The sequence below is a fragment of the Zea mays genome, chromosome 10 (assembly GCF_902167145.1).
Source record: "Zea mays cultivar B73 chromosome 10, Zm-B73-REFERENCE-NAM-5.0, whole genome shotgun sequence".
Taxonomy (NCBI): domain Eukaryota; kingdom Viridiplantae; phylum Streptophyta; class Magnoliopsida; order Poales; family Poaceae; genus Zea; species Zea mays.
Window position 1 is genome coordinate 67,883,430 of NC_050105.1, and position 17,712 is coordinate 67,901,141.

Below are 17,712 nucleotides of genomic sequence, written 5' to 3' on the forward strand. Positions count from 1 at the left end.
ACTCGTTTGTCTCTTCTATTGAGCCTATTGGGGGCCTCCGTCTTCTGAAGGTCCTCAAAAACATGATTAACAATGTTTCCCAAGTGTAATATATGTACAGGAACCTTCAGACTCGGAATGAAGTTGTACACAATATGAAAAGCGTGATCGAGACGAAGGTTGAACCAGCTTCGGAGCTACGCGCAAGGAAGCTTCAGCTCAGTAGCAGAAAAAGGAACCGACTTAAAGAAGAAAAGGCTATCTAGTCCTCGATAGATTGTCCTTAAGTCAATAGTAAACATGAAGGGCATGAATGTAATTTCACACAGGCTGCGCCCTGTGCCTATAAATAGATGAACAGTACCCCCATACTGTTCACGCTGACTTGTATTCACTCGCGCGTCATGCTTGGCCTTTTGCCTTCTGTCAAGCCAAAGGTACAAATGTAATTCAATATTGTTTATGTTCATTCATGATGATATAATAGAGATATATCAATGATGTCATATGATTATTCATGTTATCTCTCACATTTCATATACTTCTTCTTTCATTAACATATACAACGATCATGAAGGTACGTCCTTCATGACCTTCGTCTGAAGATCATTATATCCTAAGGGAGATAATGCTTCGAAGGACGAAGGGCATTAACCTTTAACATTTTGTGTTGCCTTGTTCTTAACTCATAGCATTTGAGAACAAGTCCCCAACATTGGCGCCCACCTCCGGTGTACTCACTTCCACAATCTTGGCAAAGCATTAACCTTCATCATGCCGCCAAAGAAGACAACAGCGCCAGGGGCTGCACTGCAGCCACTGGACACAAACCAGGAGACTCTCTCTCTCCGAGAGGCCAGAAGCCAAAAGAGAAAGGCCACCAGTCTAACACTTCAGGAGGAGGAGTTGGACCAGGAGATCAGGGACCTAGAAATCATTCACCAGCAGGTGCAAAGGAAAAATGAGAAGATGGCCCGGCTGGCCGACCTTCAGAAGAAGATCGACGAAGCTGCTGAGGAAGTGCATCATCTTACTCAAGATGATCATGACCGAAGACCCCAACACAGGGAGCTTCGCCAAGAGGGCTCATTCAACGAAGATGAATGGTATGATGATTTTAATCATGGTAGCTTTACTTTTGATGATGCTTCTTCCCTGGCAGCAGAATTGCAGGCTATTCCATGGCCACAATCCTACAAGCCACCTTAGTTACCCATGTACGATGGGCACTCGGACCCAAAGCAATTCTTGATGAGCTATGACGCAATAATATCCTCATATGGAGGCAATGCAGCTGTCATGGCAAAGTCCTTTGTCATGGCAGTCCGAAGTGTGGCCCAGACATGATACTCTTCCCTCCGGACAGGGACAATCACGTCATGGCAGAAGCTCAAGGACATGCTGGTTACCAGTTTTCAAGGCTTTCAGATGAAGCCAGTCACAGCTCAGGCCTTGTTCCAGTGCACACAAGACCATGACGAATACCTTCAGGCGTATGTCCAAAGGTTCTTGCGTCTGAGAGCACAAGCGCCCACAGTGCCTAATGAAATCGTCATTGAGGCCATGATCAAGGGTCTTTGGTTAGGGCCTATGGCCTAATACTTCGCCAGGAAACCCCCCAGACTCTGGAGAAGCTGCTTCAAAAAATGGATGAGTACATCCGGGCTGACAATGACTTTCACCAAAGAAGGGAGGAAGCTTACAGATTTTCTGAGATGACTAGGGGCTTCGGAGGAAGAATTCACCCTAGGCATGTCAGATCAATCTATAGCTCCAGTCAGAACGATGACAAAGGAGACCAGTGAGAGCACCTAGAGGGGAGGGGGTGAATAGGTGATCCTGTAAAAACTTAAACTTATAGCCACAAAACTTGGTTAAGTGTTAGCACAATGGAATTAAGTGGCTAAGGACCAAGCTCTTGTGAAACACAATGGTCACAAAGAAAATAAGCACAAGAGTAGGGCTGGAAACGAGCCGAGCCGAGCTCGGCTCGGCTCGGCTCGGTGTGGCTCGTTAAGTACACGAGCCGAGCTCGGCTCGGCTCGCTCGTTCAGCGAGCTAGAAATTCAGGCTCGGCTCGGCTCGACTGTGGCTCGCGAGCTGGCTCGAACCGGCTCGTGAGCCGAAACTGTTTTATGCCTAGAAGTTCAGGATGCAGGGGAAAAAAGCTAATATAATCCATTATAGAACAATTGATGATTCATCAACATAGTATAAACATGAAACAAGTTCAGTTCAACTTGATACTTGCATTTGTTCATCCAAATAAATATATAAGTATGGCAGATTGGCAGTCATCCAACAGAAGTAGGCTAAATATATATAAGTATGGCAGTCATCCAACAACAGCATTACAGCAAGCAAGGCGTCAACGTCAAGTGCAGAACAGCAGAAAACCATGCAAAAGTACAGACTACAAGTCTCTAGGCTCTAGCGGTCCAGCCTTCTGCCAAGTGCCACCAACCAGCAGCTTACAAAGGATAATCTAGTTGCTCTCCACCAAACTTTTTGGAAATGAAATGTTTTCAACATCATCCTCTCCATCTTGTTCCTAAAAATAAATAGAGTAATTAGATTGATAAAAAGGAACATACTAGAATATAAAAGAGAACAAGAATACAGTACAATACAATACATACCACATATGTAAAACTCCCATCATGTGCACCTCGAATCCAACTAGAGGAGCATACCAATGCCTCCACCATAGAAGGGCTTAGAGAGCTACGGTAATCATCTAGAGTTCGACCCCCAGTGCTAAAAGTAGACTCTGAAGACACGGAGGTAGCGAGCACAGTTAAGAACTTCTTTGCCATCCTCGACACCACTGGAAATCTATGTGAGTTAACCTTCCACCAGTTAAGCAAATCAAACTCCTTGTCAGCTAAACTCACATTTGTTTCATCCAAATATATGAGCAACTCACTCTTTGATGGGTTCGATTCAGTGGATGATAAGTATGACTGAAACTCACATGAAGCAGAAGGCAAACTACAAGATCTATCAGCCGTCAAGGAAGATGATGCACTAGTCTTACTTTGAGCAGCTTTTCTCTCTCTATGTTGCATCTCATAGTCTTCAAACAACTTTTCCAATTCACCTCTTACTTCTTCTATCTCTAAGTCAACTTGGCATGCATCAAAAATCTTACCAAAGCACCACGCAATATATCTCATCTTATACCTTGGATCTAGGATAGTAGCAATGACCATAACATTGTTCTTTTCTTCCCAATACTTATTGAACTTCTCCATCATCGCAGTACCCATTTTTCTCATATTCAAATCAGTAGAACTCATTGCTGCTTTCAATGCAATTTTGACATCCACAATGTGAGGATAAAATAGGTTTGCAGTGGGGTAAGAAGAAGCTGACAATGCAGTGGTTACTTTAGCTAAAGAGGCTAAAATAGGCTCAATTGCAACAAACAAATCCCATTCTTCAGCTGTAGGTTCCCATTTATAGTTCAAATCTGAATCAGCATATGTCTTAATAGCTTCTTTGTAAGCTATAGCAGTGCGCAACATCTTGTATGTTGAACCCCACCTCGTTGACACATCAAGTCTCATCCCTTCTCCAACTTGCAATGCAATAGATCTACATATCTTTACAAACTTATGCATGCGAGATGGAGACTTCTTGAGGTACTTGACTGTTAACCTTAGATTTTCTATCAAAGAAGCTAATGCTGTTGTTCCATCATTGACAACCAAATTGATGATATGTGCACAACAACGGACATGAAAGTATTTTGCAATGAAAGCATTCCCTTGTCTAGCTGCAAATCTAGCCCTCAAACCACGGATAGCACTATCATTGTTTGCAGCATTATCTAGAGTGAAGGATACAATCTTATCTTCTATTTTCCATGCAGTAACACATTCATAAGCAGCTTGTCCTATCACATATCCTTTATGTGGAGGGTCTAACTCAAAAAAATTCAGCACACGATATTGCATTTTCCAATCTTTATCAATGTAGTTTGCAACCAAACACATATAGGACAATGTTTGATTAGATGTCCATAGATCAGTGGTTAAGGAAATGAAATCCACACCCTTAAGTAACTTTGCTAATGATTCCTTTTCAGACTCATAAACATTCAAACATTCAGCTCTTATGGTCTTCCTACCAATAAATTCATACAACGGATTCATATACTTCATGAGAATATTAAACCATGTGTGCTCAACCATTCGAAATGGATACTCATGAACTATAATCATTTTGGCAACTAATTTTTTGACTTGCTCATGATTATAATCTTTAGGTGATGAGATAGTAGGGAGACCAGAACCAGATTCACTTGTCGCTGAAGGAGCAAAGTTCAAGAGAGTCTGATCAAGCTTCTCTTCGATATACTTTTGATACTTTCCACAGTTCTTCATATGCCTTGACAATGTCATTGTTGTTGATCCTTGTGCATAACTATAAAGCTTTTTACAATATTTGTGCTTTGCCTTTAATAATGGATTCTCCTTATCAGACGGATTTGGCACATTCACCTTATCAAAAACCTCCCAAACCTTGGATTTGCTTTTGCTGCCACCCTCAACCTTAACTGGTTTAGTCACTCCTCTACGCCTTTTCTTGACTTTAGTCACATCTCCGCCATCATTGCATTCATCAACTCTAACAACATCCTCACCTCTCCCACCTAGCACTGTCATCTCATCCTCAGACATGTCATCATTCTTGTCGAAGGAGTTGCTCTCTGAATCAGTCTCGTCTATTTTGCTCCTCCATTTCGCTGCCACAACTGAATGAACCGATAAAGGTTCCATCACTTAGCAATCTGCAAACAATACCAAATTACCAAGACACTGTAATTTATTGTACCTGTGAATAATAGAATGTGTGTAAGTGAATTTTAGTGAAATGTACAGCCTACAGGGGTGCACTACTATTTTCCAGTTTGCCTGGTGTCAAATACTTTTAATTATATCAGATCTGGTTCATTAAACATTGAAGGATGAATGATATATTCATTGAAGGACAGAAGCTATAACTAAATAGCTTAACTGCTTAAGTTAGGGTTATGATTTTTGGGTCAGATGCTCGATTTCATACTGATTCAATGAAAGACAGAATAACAGAAGGGAAAGGAGACAAGCAGTCAAGGCAAGGAAAGAAGGAGAGCAGTAAGCACTAACCTGGTGTGCTTGTCGTCGGAGCCTAGAGTTTGGAGAAGCTGGGAGCTGGCCGATCAACCGCGCGCGGCGCGAAGACAGCCGGTGGTCGTCATGCCCGGTCGCCCGCGTCCAGATCTAGGTTGGCGCCGGCGAAGGGACCAAGGCATCAGAGTTCCAGTGGCGTTTGGCAGTCGCCGACGGCGGCCGGTGTTGTCGATTCGTTGAGAGACTCGAAGCCTCCGCCCTCGTGTTCCTATGTTAGTGTCAGTGAGACAATGACGTCTTGGAGTTGGACTTGGAGTCTTGGACTCTTGGATGAGTTGGACCAGACACGAGACTTCAAACTTGGACCAGACACCAGAGGACGCGAGTTGGGCTTGGCCGCTAGAGCACTTGGGCTGTAGTGCAGTCGGACGCCAGACTGGGTTAGCTGAGTTTTTGCCCAGCTCGCGAGCCGCTCGCTCGCTAGCTCGGCTCGGCTCGGTAGAGAAGCGAGCCTGGAGATTAGGCTCGGCTCGGCTCGTTTTGAGCTCGCGAGCCATTGCGAGCCGAGCCGAGCCGTTGCGAGCTCGAGCTGGCTCACGAGCCACGAATTGATTTTCCAGCCCTACACAAGAGACACGATGATATATCCCGTGGTTCGGCCAAGTAACACTTGCCTACTCCACGTTGTGGCGTCCCAATGGATGAGGGTTGCACTCAACCCCTTTCAAGTGATCCAATGATCCACTTGAATACCACGGTTGTTTTCTTTCTTATACTCTTTCCCGTTTGCGAGGAATCTCCACAACTTGGAGTCTCTCGCCCTTACACCAAAGATCAAAGTGAAAGCACTAGAGTAAGGGAGGGAAGCAACACACACAAATCCGCAGCAATACGCACACACACAGCCAAAACTTGAGCTCGAATGAATCGCAACAAGTTCACCACTAGAACGGAGCTCAAATCACTAAGAAAGTCAATCAAGTGCGCGGAGACGGAGTGTGGAAGATTTAGAATGCTCAAAGTATGCTTGGGTGTCTCCTCCATGCGCCTAGGGGTCCCTTTTATAGCCCCAAGGCAGCTAGGAGCCGTTGGAGGCATTCTTGGAAGGCAATTTTGCCTTATGTCGGGTGGCGCACCGAACAGTCCGGTGCACCACCGGACAGCCACTGTAGCATGTCCGGTGTGGATCTCCTTCCATTCCTGGCGCCGCCGACCGTTGGATCTTCGGGCTGGTTGGCACACCGGACAGTCCGGTGCCCCCAGCCGACCGTTGGCTGGGGCCACGCGTCGCGCGCGGATTGCGCGACCGACCGTTGCTCTAGCGGCTGTTGGCTCACCGGACAGTCCGGTGCACCACCGGACAGTCCGGTGAATTATAGCCGTACGCCGCCGACGAATTCCCGAGAGTGGCTAGTTCGCCAGAAGCCAGCCTGGCGCACCGGACACTGTCCAGTGCACCACCGGACAGTCCGGTGTGCCAGACTGCGCTGAGTCTTGGCTGCTCCAGCCAAGTCTTTTCCTTTTTCTCTTTTCTCTGATTCTAGCACTTAGACACATATATTAGTACACAAAAACCAATGTACTAAGTCTAGAATCATACCTTCTTGTTGATTTGCACTTCATTCATCATTTGGCACATAATTACTCACTCAATATGTGTTGAGCACTTAATCACCAAAATATACTAGAAATGGCCCAAGGGCACATTTCCCTTTTAATCTCCCCCTTTTTGGTGATTTATGCCAACACATTAAAAAACAACAACTAGAAGTGCAACATCAATGCAAATGAGAACAAGAATTGTTTTTGATTCAAATTTGGCATATTTGGATCATTCTTTGCCACCACTTGGTTTATTTTTGCAAATCAAATTCAATTTCCTATCTCTAAGTCAAACACACTTGTTGAGGCATAAAGAGAGGTGTTCCAAGAGAAATTGATCAAAGATTCAAAAATTCCCCCTTTTTCCTATAATCAAACATTCTCCCCACAAGAGACCAACTTTTGACAGTAAGAGACAATAAGAGAATTTTGACAAATCAAAAGTTCTAACTCTACTATTTTCAAAATTCTCAAGTGGTACCTGATCCATTTGCTTGCTTTGGCCTTAATTTCTCCCCCTTTGGCATCAAGTACCAAAACAGGATCATTTTTGGCCCATTTAACCTCATTGCCTCACCAAAATTGTCAATTAACAGCAAAAAGGCAATAAGAGCATAGAGATGAACTTGGAGTTAATTACCCTCTCATCGGAGTGCAGTAGAAGTCTTTCATGGTCCAAGTCCACCTTTCCCTTTCAATCCACTTTTGAGACTAAATTAAGTAAACTCAAGCACACGGTTAGTCTCAAAGGGTCAAGTTGTAGCACATCTCCCCCGAAATATGTGCATCACTCACACATGGACTTTTGAGGTCCAGGGATTGCTTGCACAACTTGAGCACCATAAATAAACAACAAAATGCATAAAGGAACCTGATCAAAGACCTAACACACATGTATGCTATAGATCAATCCAAGTTATGCGAATCTAAGACATTTAGCTCACTACGCAGCCTGCAAAAGGTCTTCTCATCTAAAGGCTTGGTAAAGATATCAGCTAGCTGGTTCTCGGTGCTAACATAAAACACTTCGATATCTCCCTTTTGCTGGTGGTCTCTCAAAAAGTGATGCCGGATGTCTATGTGCTTAGTGCGGCTGTGTTCAACAGGATTGTCCGCCATGCGGATTGCACTCTCATTATCACATAGAAGTGGGACTTTGCTCAGATTGTAGCCAAAGTCCTGGAGGGTTTGCCTCATCCAAAGTAGTTGCGCGCAACACTGACCTGCGGCAACATACTCGGCCTCAGCGGTGGATAGAGCAACAGAATTTTGTTTCTTAGAGCTCCAAGACACCAGGGACCTTCCTAGGAATTGGCACGTCCCTGATGTACTCTTCCTATCAACCTTGCATCCAGCATAATCGGAGTCTGAGTATCCAATCAAGTCAAAGGTTGACCCCTTTGGATACCAGATCCCGAAGCAAGGCGTAGCAACTAAATATCTAAGAATTTGCTTAACGGCCACTAGGTGGCACTCCCTTGGGTCGGATTGAAATCTAGCACACATGCATACGCTTAGCATAATATCCGGTCTACTAGCACATAAATAAAGCAAAGAACCTATCATAGACCGGTATGCCCTTTGATCAACGAACTTATCTCCTTTGTTGAGGTCAACATGTTCGTCGGTTCCCATGGGTGTCTTTGCGGGCTTGGCGTCCTTCATCCCAAACCACTTGATCAAGTCTTGCGTGTACTTCATTTGGGAGATGAAGGTGCCGTCCTTGAGTTGCTTCACTTGGAACCCAAGGAAGTAGTTTAGCTCGCCCATCATTGACATCTCAAATTTCTGTGTCATCACCCTGCTAAACTCCTCACAAGACTTTTGGTTAGTAGAACCAAATATTATGTCATCGACATAAATTTGGCACACAAATAGGTCACCATCACAAGTCTTAGTGAAAAGAGTTGGATCGGCTTTTCCAACCTTGAAAGCATTAGCAATTAGAAAATCTCTACGGCATTCATACCATGCTCTTGGAGCTTGCTTAAGTCCATAGAGCGCCTTAGAGAGCTTACACACGTGGTCGGGGTACCGTTCATCCTCAAAGCCAGGGGGTTGCTCCACGTACACCTCCTCCTTGATTGGCCCATTAAGGAAGGCGCTCTTCACGTCCATTTGAAACAACCTGAAAGAATGTTGAGCGGCATAGGCTAACAAAATGCGAATAGACTCTAGCCTAGCCACAGGAGCAAAAGTCTCCTCAAAATCCAAACCTGCGACTTGGGCATAACCTTTTGCCACAAGTCGAGCCTTATTTCTTGTCACCACTCTGTGCTTGTCCTGTTTGTTGCGGAACACCCACTTGGTCCCCACAACGTTTTGCTTGGGACGTGGCACCAGGGTCCAAACTTCATTTCGCTTGAAGTTATTGAGCTCTTCCTGCATGGCCAACACCCAGTCTGGATCTAGCAAGGCCTCTTCTACCCTGAAAGGCTCAATAGAAGAGACAAACGAGTAATGCTCACAAAAATTAGCTAATCTAGAGCGAGTAGTTACTCCCTTGCTTATATCACCGAAAATCTGGTCGACGTGATGATTCCTTTGAATTGTCGCTCGGACTTGAGTTGGAGGGGCCTGTGGTGCTTCTTCCTCCATAACTTGATCATCCTGTGCTCTCCCTTGATCACACGCCTCTTCTTGATGAACCTGTTCATCATCTTGAGTTGGGGGGTGCATCATTGTTGAGGAAGAAGGTTGATCTTGCTCTTTTTGTTCCTGTGGTCGCACATCTCCAATCGCCATGGTGCGTATTGCGGCCGTTGGAACATCATCTTCATCTACATCATCAAGATCAACTTGTTCTCTTGGAGAGCCATTAGTCTCATCAAATACAACGTCGCTAGAGACTTCAACCAAACCCGATGATTTGTTGAAGACTCTATATGCCTTTGTATTTGAGTCATAACCTAGCAAAAACCCTTCTACAGCTTTGGGAGCAAATTTAGAATTTCTACCTTTCTTCACTAGAATATAACATTTACTCCCAAATACACAAAAGTATGACACGTTGGGTTTGTTACCAGTTAGAAGTTCGTACGACGTCTTCTTGAGGAGGCGATGAAGGTAGACCCGGTTTATGGCGTGGCAAGCCGTGTTCACAACTTCCGACCAAAACCGCTCGGGCGTCTTGAATTCTCCAAGCATCGTCCTCGCCATGTCTATGAGTGTCCTGTTCTTCCTCTCTACCACACCATTTGCTGTGGTGTGTAGGGGGCGGAGAACTCGTGCTTGATTCCTTCATCCTCAAGATACTCCTCCACTTGAAGGTTCTTGAACTCGGACCCGTTGTCGCTTCTTATCTTTTTCACCTTGAGCTCAAATTCATTTTGAGCTCTCCTTAGGAAGCGCTTAAGGGTCCCTTGGGTTTCTGATTTATCCTGCAAAAAGAATACCCAAGTGAAGCGGGAAAAATCATCAACAATAACAAGACCATACTTACTTCCCCCGATGCTGAGGTAGGCGACGGGTCCGAAGAGGTCCATGTGAAGTAGCTCCAAAGGTCTTGATGTGGTCATCACATTCTTGCTATGATGAGTACTTCCCACCTGTTTACCTGCATGACAAGCTGCACAAGGTCTATCTTTTTCGAAAGAAACATTGGTTAGACCTAACACATGTTCTCCCTTTAGAAGTTTATGAAGGTTCTTCATCCCAACATGTGCTAGACAGTGATGCCACAGCCAGCCCATGCTAGTCTTAGCAATTAAGCATGCATCTAGATCGGCCTCCTCCTTTGAAAAATCAACTAAATAGAGTTTGCCGTCTAGTACACCCTTAAAAGCTAATGAACCATCACTCCTTCTAAAGACAGACACATCTACATTGGTAAATAAGCAATTGTAACCCATATTACATAGTTGACTAACGGACAACAAGTTATACCCGAGTGATTCAACTAAGAACACATTAGATATGGAATGCTCGGATGAAATAGCTATTTTTCCTAGTCCTTTAACCTTGCCTTGATTCCCGTCTCCAAAGATGATCGAATCTTGGGAATCTTTGTTCTTGACGTAGGAGATGAACATCTTCGTCTCCCCCATCATGTGGTTTGTGCATCCGCTGTCGATAATCCAGCTTGAGCCCCTGGATGCATAAACCTGCAAGACAAATTAGGCTTGGGTTTTAGGTACCCAACTCTTGTTGGGTCCTACAAGGTTAGTAACAATAGCCTTAGGGACCCAAATGCAAGTCTTGTCTCCCTTGCATTTGGCCCCTAATTTCCTAGCAACAACTTTCTTATTTTTACATGAGAGTACAAAATCAGTGTTGCAGGCATGAAAAACAATAGCAGATTCATTTTGCATTTTCCTAGGCACATGATGAACAACATTGTTTCTAGGCATATTTCTACTATGCACAAAGGAAGAACTTGAAACAATCATGGCATGTGAATCATAAGCATTATAACTCCTATTATAATGAGCATTCCTAGAAAATTTTCTATCATAAATAAATGCATGATTCTTTTGACTACTACTAGTCATAGGAGCCTTCCCTTTCTCCTTGTTGAGAATGGGAGCCCTTTGACTTGTTAAGTGCTTGGCTTCCCTTCGAAAGCCAAGCCCATCCTTAATTGAGGGGTGTCTACCAACAGTGTAGGCATCCCTAGCAAATTTTAATTTATCAAAGTCACTTTTGCAAGTCTTAAGTTGGGTTAAGACTTGCTACTTCATCATTAAGTTTTGTAATAGAAGTACAGTGCTCAACACATGCATCAACATTGAAGTCCTTACACCTATTACAAGTCACAACGTGCTCTACACAAGAACTAGATTTATTAACTACTTCTAGCTTAGCATTTAAATCATCATTCAAAATCTTCAAGCTAGAAATAGATTCATTGCAAATAGATAACTCAGAAGATAGTAATTCATTCCTTTTAATCTCTAAGGCAAGAGACTGTTGAACACTAACAAATTTGTCATGTTCCTCATACAAAATGTCCTCTTGTCTCTCTAGATGTCTATCTTTTTCATTCAAGGCATCAATCAACTCATTTATCTTTTCTACTTTAGATCTATCTAATCCTTTGAACAAGCTAGTGTAATCTACTTCATCATCACTAGAGTCCTCACCACTAGAAGTAGAGTACTTAGGAGTTTCTCGAGCGTTTACCTTCTTCTCCTTTGCCATTAGGCAAGTGTGGCGCTCGTTGGGGAAGAGCGACGATTTGTTGAAGGCCGAGGCGGCGAGTCCTTCGTCGTTGGAGTCGGACAAAGAACAATCCGAGTCCCACTCTTTGCCTAGGTGTGCCTCGCCCTTCGCCTTCTTGTAGGCCTTCTTTTTCTCCCTCTTCCCATGTCTTTCGTCTCCCTGGTCATTTTCATTATCGGGACATTGAGCAATAAAATGACCTGTCTTACCACACTTGAAGCAGGAACACTTTCCTTTTGCCTTGTTCTTGTTTGAGTACTCCTTGCGTCCCTTCAATGCGGTCTTTAAGCGCATGATAATGAGGGCCATTTCATCCTCGTTTAGCCCGGCCGCCTCAACTTGCGCCACCTTGCTAGGTAGCGCCTCCCTGCTACTTGTTGCTTTGAGAGCAACCGTTTGAGGCTCGTAGATGGGCATTGGACCATTCAATGCCTCATCAACGTATCTTGCTTCCTTGATCATCATACGCCCGCTTACGAACTTTCCGAGTATTTCCTCGGGCGTCATCTTGGTGTACCTAGGATTTTCACGGATAGAGTTCACAAGATAAGGATCAAGTACAGTGAAGGACCTGAGCATAAGTTGGACGACGTCATGGTCCGCCCATCTCATGCTTCCATAGCTCCTGATCTTGTTGACCAGGGTCTTGAGCCTGTTGTACGTTTGGGTTGGCTCCTCCCCCTGATCATTGTGAACCTTCCCAGTTTGCCTTCCACCAACTCCATCTTGGTGATCATGGTGGCATCATTCCCCTCATGAGAAATCTTGAGGGTGTCCCAAATTTGCTTGGCGTTATCCAAGCCGCTCACCTTGTGGTACTCGTCCCTGCACAAGGATGCTAGCAAAACAGTGGTAGCTTGTGCATTCTTATGGATTTGCTCATTAATGAAAACGGGGTTGTCAGTACTATCAAAAAGCATTCCATTTTCAATGATCTCCCAAATACTTGGATGGAGAGAGAATAGGTGACTACGCATTTTGTGACTCCAAAATGAGTAGTCTTCTCCATCAAAGTGTGGAGGTTTCCCAAGTGGAATTGAAAGTAAATGAGCATTGGAGTTAAACGGAATACGAGAATAATCAAAAGAAAAGTTTGAGTTAACCGATTTCTTTTTCTCGTCGTCGTCGTCTCTTTGAGAAGAAGAAGACTCGTCGCTGTCGTAGTAGACTATTTTCTTGATGCGCCTCTTCTTCTTCCTGTCCTTCTTCTTATGACTTGAGCCAGAGTCAGTGGGCTTGTCATCCTTTGGCTCATTGAGGAAGGACTCCTTCTCCTTGTAGTTGACCACCATCCCCTTTCCCTTAGGATCCATCCCTTCGGGCGATTAGTCCCTTTCGTGAAGAGAACGACTCTGATACCAATTGAGAGCACCTAGAGGGGGGGGGAATAGGTGATCCTGTAAAAACTTAAACTTATAGCCACAAAACTTGGTTAAGTGTTAGCACAATGGAATTAAGTGGCTAAGGACTGAGCTCTTGTGAAACACAATGGTCACAAAGAAAATAAGCATAAGAGACATGATGATATATCCCGTGGTTCGGCCAAGTAACACTTGCCTACTCCACGTTGTGGCGTCCCAATGGACGAGGGTTGCACTCAACCCCTTTCAAGTGATCCAATGATCCACTTGAATACCACAGTTGTTTTCTTTCTTATACTCTTTCCCGTTTGCGAGGAATCTCCACAACTTGGATTCTCTCGCCCTTACACCAAAGATCAAAGTGAAAGCACTAGAGTAAGGGAGGGAAGCAACACACACAAATCCGCAGCAATACGCACACACACAGCCAAGACTTGAGCTCGAATGAATCGCAACAAGTTCACCACTAGAACGGAGCTCAAATCACTAAGAAAGTCAATCAAGTGCGCGGAGACGGAGTTTGGAAGATTTAGAATGCTCAAAGTATGCTTGGGTGTCTCCTCCATGCACATAGGGGTCCCTTTTATAGCCCTAAGGCAGCTAGGAGCCGTTGGAGGCATTCTTGGAAGGCAATTCTTGTCTTCTGTCGGGTGGCGCACCGGACAGTTCGATGCACCATCGGACAACCACTGTAGCATGTCCAGTGCGGATCTCCTTCCATTCCTGGCGTAGCCGACCGTTGGATCTTCGGGCTGGTTGGCGCACCGGACACTGTCCGGTGCACACCGGACAGTCTGGTGCACACCGGACAGTCCGGTGCCCCCAACCGACCGTTGGCTGGGGCCACGCGTCGCACGCGGATTGCGCGGCCGACCGTTGCTCTGGCGGCCGTTGGCTCACCGGACAGTCCGATGCACCACCGGACAGTCCGGTGAATTATAGCCGTATGCCGCCGACGAATTCCCAAGAGTGGCCAGTTCGCCAGAAGCCAGCCTGGCGCACCAGACACTGTCCGGTGCACCACCGGGCAGTCCGGTGTGCCAGACTGCGCTGAGTCTTGGCTGCTCCAGCCAAGTCTTTTCCTTTTTCTCTTTTCTCTGATTCTAGCACTTAGACACATATATTAGTACACAAAAACCAATGTACTAAGTCTAGAATCATACCTTCTTGTTGATTTGCACTTCATTCATCATTTGGCACATAATTACTCACTCAATATGTGTTGAGCACTTAATCACCAAAACATACTAGAAATGGCCCAAGGGCACATTTCCCTTTCAACCAGTTTCAGAGGCCACAACACAGCTCACAATCTTTAGGACAGCAGCAAAGCTCCTTCAGGCCACCAGCTCCAAGGGGCCGAGGTGGCAGGGGCTTCGGAGGAAGATATGGGGACCAGCCCAGGAAAATCTATTGCTTATTCTGTGGTGAGGACAAGGGCCACACTACAAGAACGTGCCAGCTCACCATTCTGAAGCAGAAGGAGATTGCCGAAGCAGAAGCCCGGTAGAGTCAGCCAAAGCAGGTTTTACACACTGCTTCGTGCCACTCTCCTTACATACCAGAATATGTGGGAAATCAACCTGCAGCTTCTGTTGCTTCGGCAAGCCATTCACAAGCTTCCTGGCCTCAGCTCCCACCGCCACCACCATTGCAACCTACTTACACTCGAAGCCAGCAGCCAGAAGGGCGCCAACACCCACAACAGCAACATGACTTCAGGGAGGAGTCCGAAGCTCGTACGGTCAACAACACCATACCAGAATCGAAGCACATATACTGAACAATATCCTACTTCTGAAATACTTTTTACTTTTTACGCCATTTTGCTTTATGTATGAAGAACAAGCAATGAAAACTTAGTTTTAACTTCTTGTAATGATTCTGCCTATACCAGAATGAAATATATCTTCTTCACAGATTTATGAAGCTGAAAAGTCGTTCCTAAGGGAATGCAGAGCCAAAATTGACAAAGCTACAAAAAGTCGTTCCTAAGGGAGCACAGCGTAAGCCTTTTGCTCAAAAGTCGTTCCTAAGGGAATGCAGAGCCAAAATTGACGAAGCTACAAAAAGCCGTTCCTAAGGGAGCGCAGCGTAAGCCTTTTGCTCAAAAGTCGTTTCTAAGGGAATGCAGAGCCAAAATTGACGAAGCTACAAAAAGACGTTACTAAGGGAGCGCAGCGTAAGTTTTCTGCTCAAAAGTCGTTCCAAAGGGAATGCAGAGCCAAATACCGTCGAAATATAAGGTGAAGAAGTTCAAAAGTCATTCCTAAGGGGATGCAGAACTTATACCACCGAAATAGAAGGCGAAGAAGTTCAAAAGACATTCCTAAGGGGATGCAGAACTTATATCATCGAAATAGAAGGTGAAGAAGCTCAAAAGTCGTTCCTAAGGGGATGCTGAGCTTGTGTATTCCAGTGTGGGCGTGTGGGTGTGTGTCTTCGGCATCCTCATCATTTTGCATCATATCATCACATCATTTTGCATAACATTACATCATACATCACATTGCATTACCGGCACAAGAATCGAATATGAAGTCAATCTTCGACGAATGCTTCGTCAAAATGAAAATGTGCTAATGCACGAAGTAAGCTTCAAGAAATATAGTTTCATCAGCCTTGTCATAAGAAGGGATCTCTTTCTTTATGAAGCACGAAAAGAAGGAAAGGTGCTTTTTCGCCGAAGGCTCAAAAACGGTTTGTGCATAAATTTCATGCATCACAAAGAAATAAATTACAATAATTTACATATTCGATTCAAAGTTACATACATCAAAATGTTACATAGTCTCGTTACAAATAGAAGCTTAATGTTCATTCCATTGTCTTATATATCGAGCATTTCAAAATATCATTACAATGAAATCTATTCTTCTCTGAGAACTTTTTCCGCAACTTCGTTTAAAAGTTTATCGACAACTTCGTCAATAATGGAGTGTGCCATGTTTATAATGTCCAACGCTTCCTTCATTTCTGGATCAGCTAGGGAATCGTATGGTTCCGGCAGCGGAGATAGTTCAGCTGAAGTAGGTAAAATTGATTAGTTCGAAGCCACAAAGCAAGTACCGAAGCTAAAAACCAAAAAATAATACCTATACGCCTTTCGCGTTCTGCAGTCTCTTCAGCTCGTTTTGCTTCTGCTCGGGTGTCATGGGTGTCTTTTTCACTCTTTTTTTTATAATCTCATGGGCCAGCTCTCGGCCACCATTCACCCAGACATCATTATAAAATTTCCCACCCATTAAAGTTGCTTCAGCTGAAGGATCCTTCGTATCATCTACGGAGAAGGCAGTTTCGGCCTGGGCTATGGCTTTAACGTGATCACATCCGGCCTTCTCCAAGATGACTGAAATTTCCCGTGCACCAGAAAATGCGCGAACATCCCCGCGATCACTAAAAATTTCTTCGAAGGCTTCAGCTTCTCCACTTATCCATTCAACGACGCCCTCGGGGTCGCCTCGTATGAAGTTTTCTTCAGCAGAGTAGGCACCCACTTTGGCGAAGCTAGTTTTCAATTTCTTCACACAATCCAAGGATTTCTCGAAGCACCTTTCCTTGGATTCGTGAAGTTCTTCAACATTTTTCTCTAGCTTATTTTTCCAGTACTCGCTGATCTCTCGATTAGCCTGTGCAAGCGCGCAGTTCTCTTTAGCTTCTGAGAGCACCTAGAGGGGGGGTGAATAGGTGATCCTGTAAAAACTTGAAACTTAATCCAACAAAACTTGATTAGGAGTTAGCACAATAAGGCCAAGTGGCTAGAGAGGAGTTCTCTTGTGAGACACAATAAACACAGTAAGGACAAGCACAAGAGACACGAGGATTTATCCCGTGGTTCGGCCAAGTACAAAACTTGCCTACTCCACGTTGTGGCGTCCCAACGGACGAGAGTTGCACTCAACTCCTCTCAAGTGATCCAATGATCAACTTGAATACCACGGTGATCTTCTTTACTTTACTCTTTCCCGTTTGCGAGGAATCTCCACAACTTGGAGTCTCTCGCCCTTACAATAAGAATCAAAATGAAGCACTAGAGTAAGGGAGGGAAGCAACACACTCAAAACCATAGCAAATACGCACACACAAGACCAAGACTTGAGCTCAACACAATATCTCAAGGTTCTCACTAGAACGGAGCTCAAATCACTAAGAATGTCGAACAAGTGCGCAAGAATGAAGTGTGAGTGATCAACAATGCTCAAACGATGCTTGGTGTTTTTCTCCATGCACCTAGGGGGTCCCTTTTATAGCCCCAAGGCAGCTAGGAGCCGTTGAGAGCATTCCAGGAAGGCAATTCTTGCCTTCTGTCGCCTGGCGCACCGGACAGTCCGGTGCACCACCGGACATAGTCCGGTGCGGATTTCTTTCCTTCTTTGGCGAAGCCGACCGTTGGAGTTTCAGAGCCGTTGGCGCACCGGACACTGTCCGGTGCACACCGGACAGTCCGATGCCCTTTCTGATCGTTGGCTCTGCCACGCGTCGCGCGCGGATTA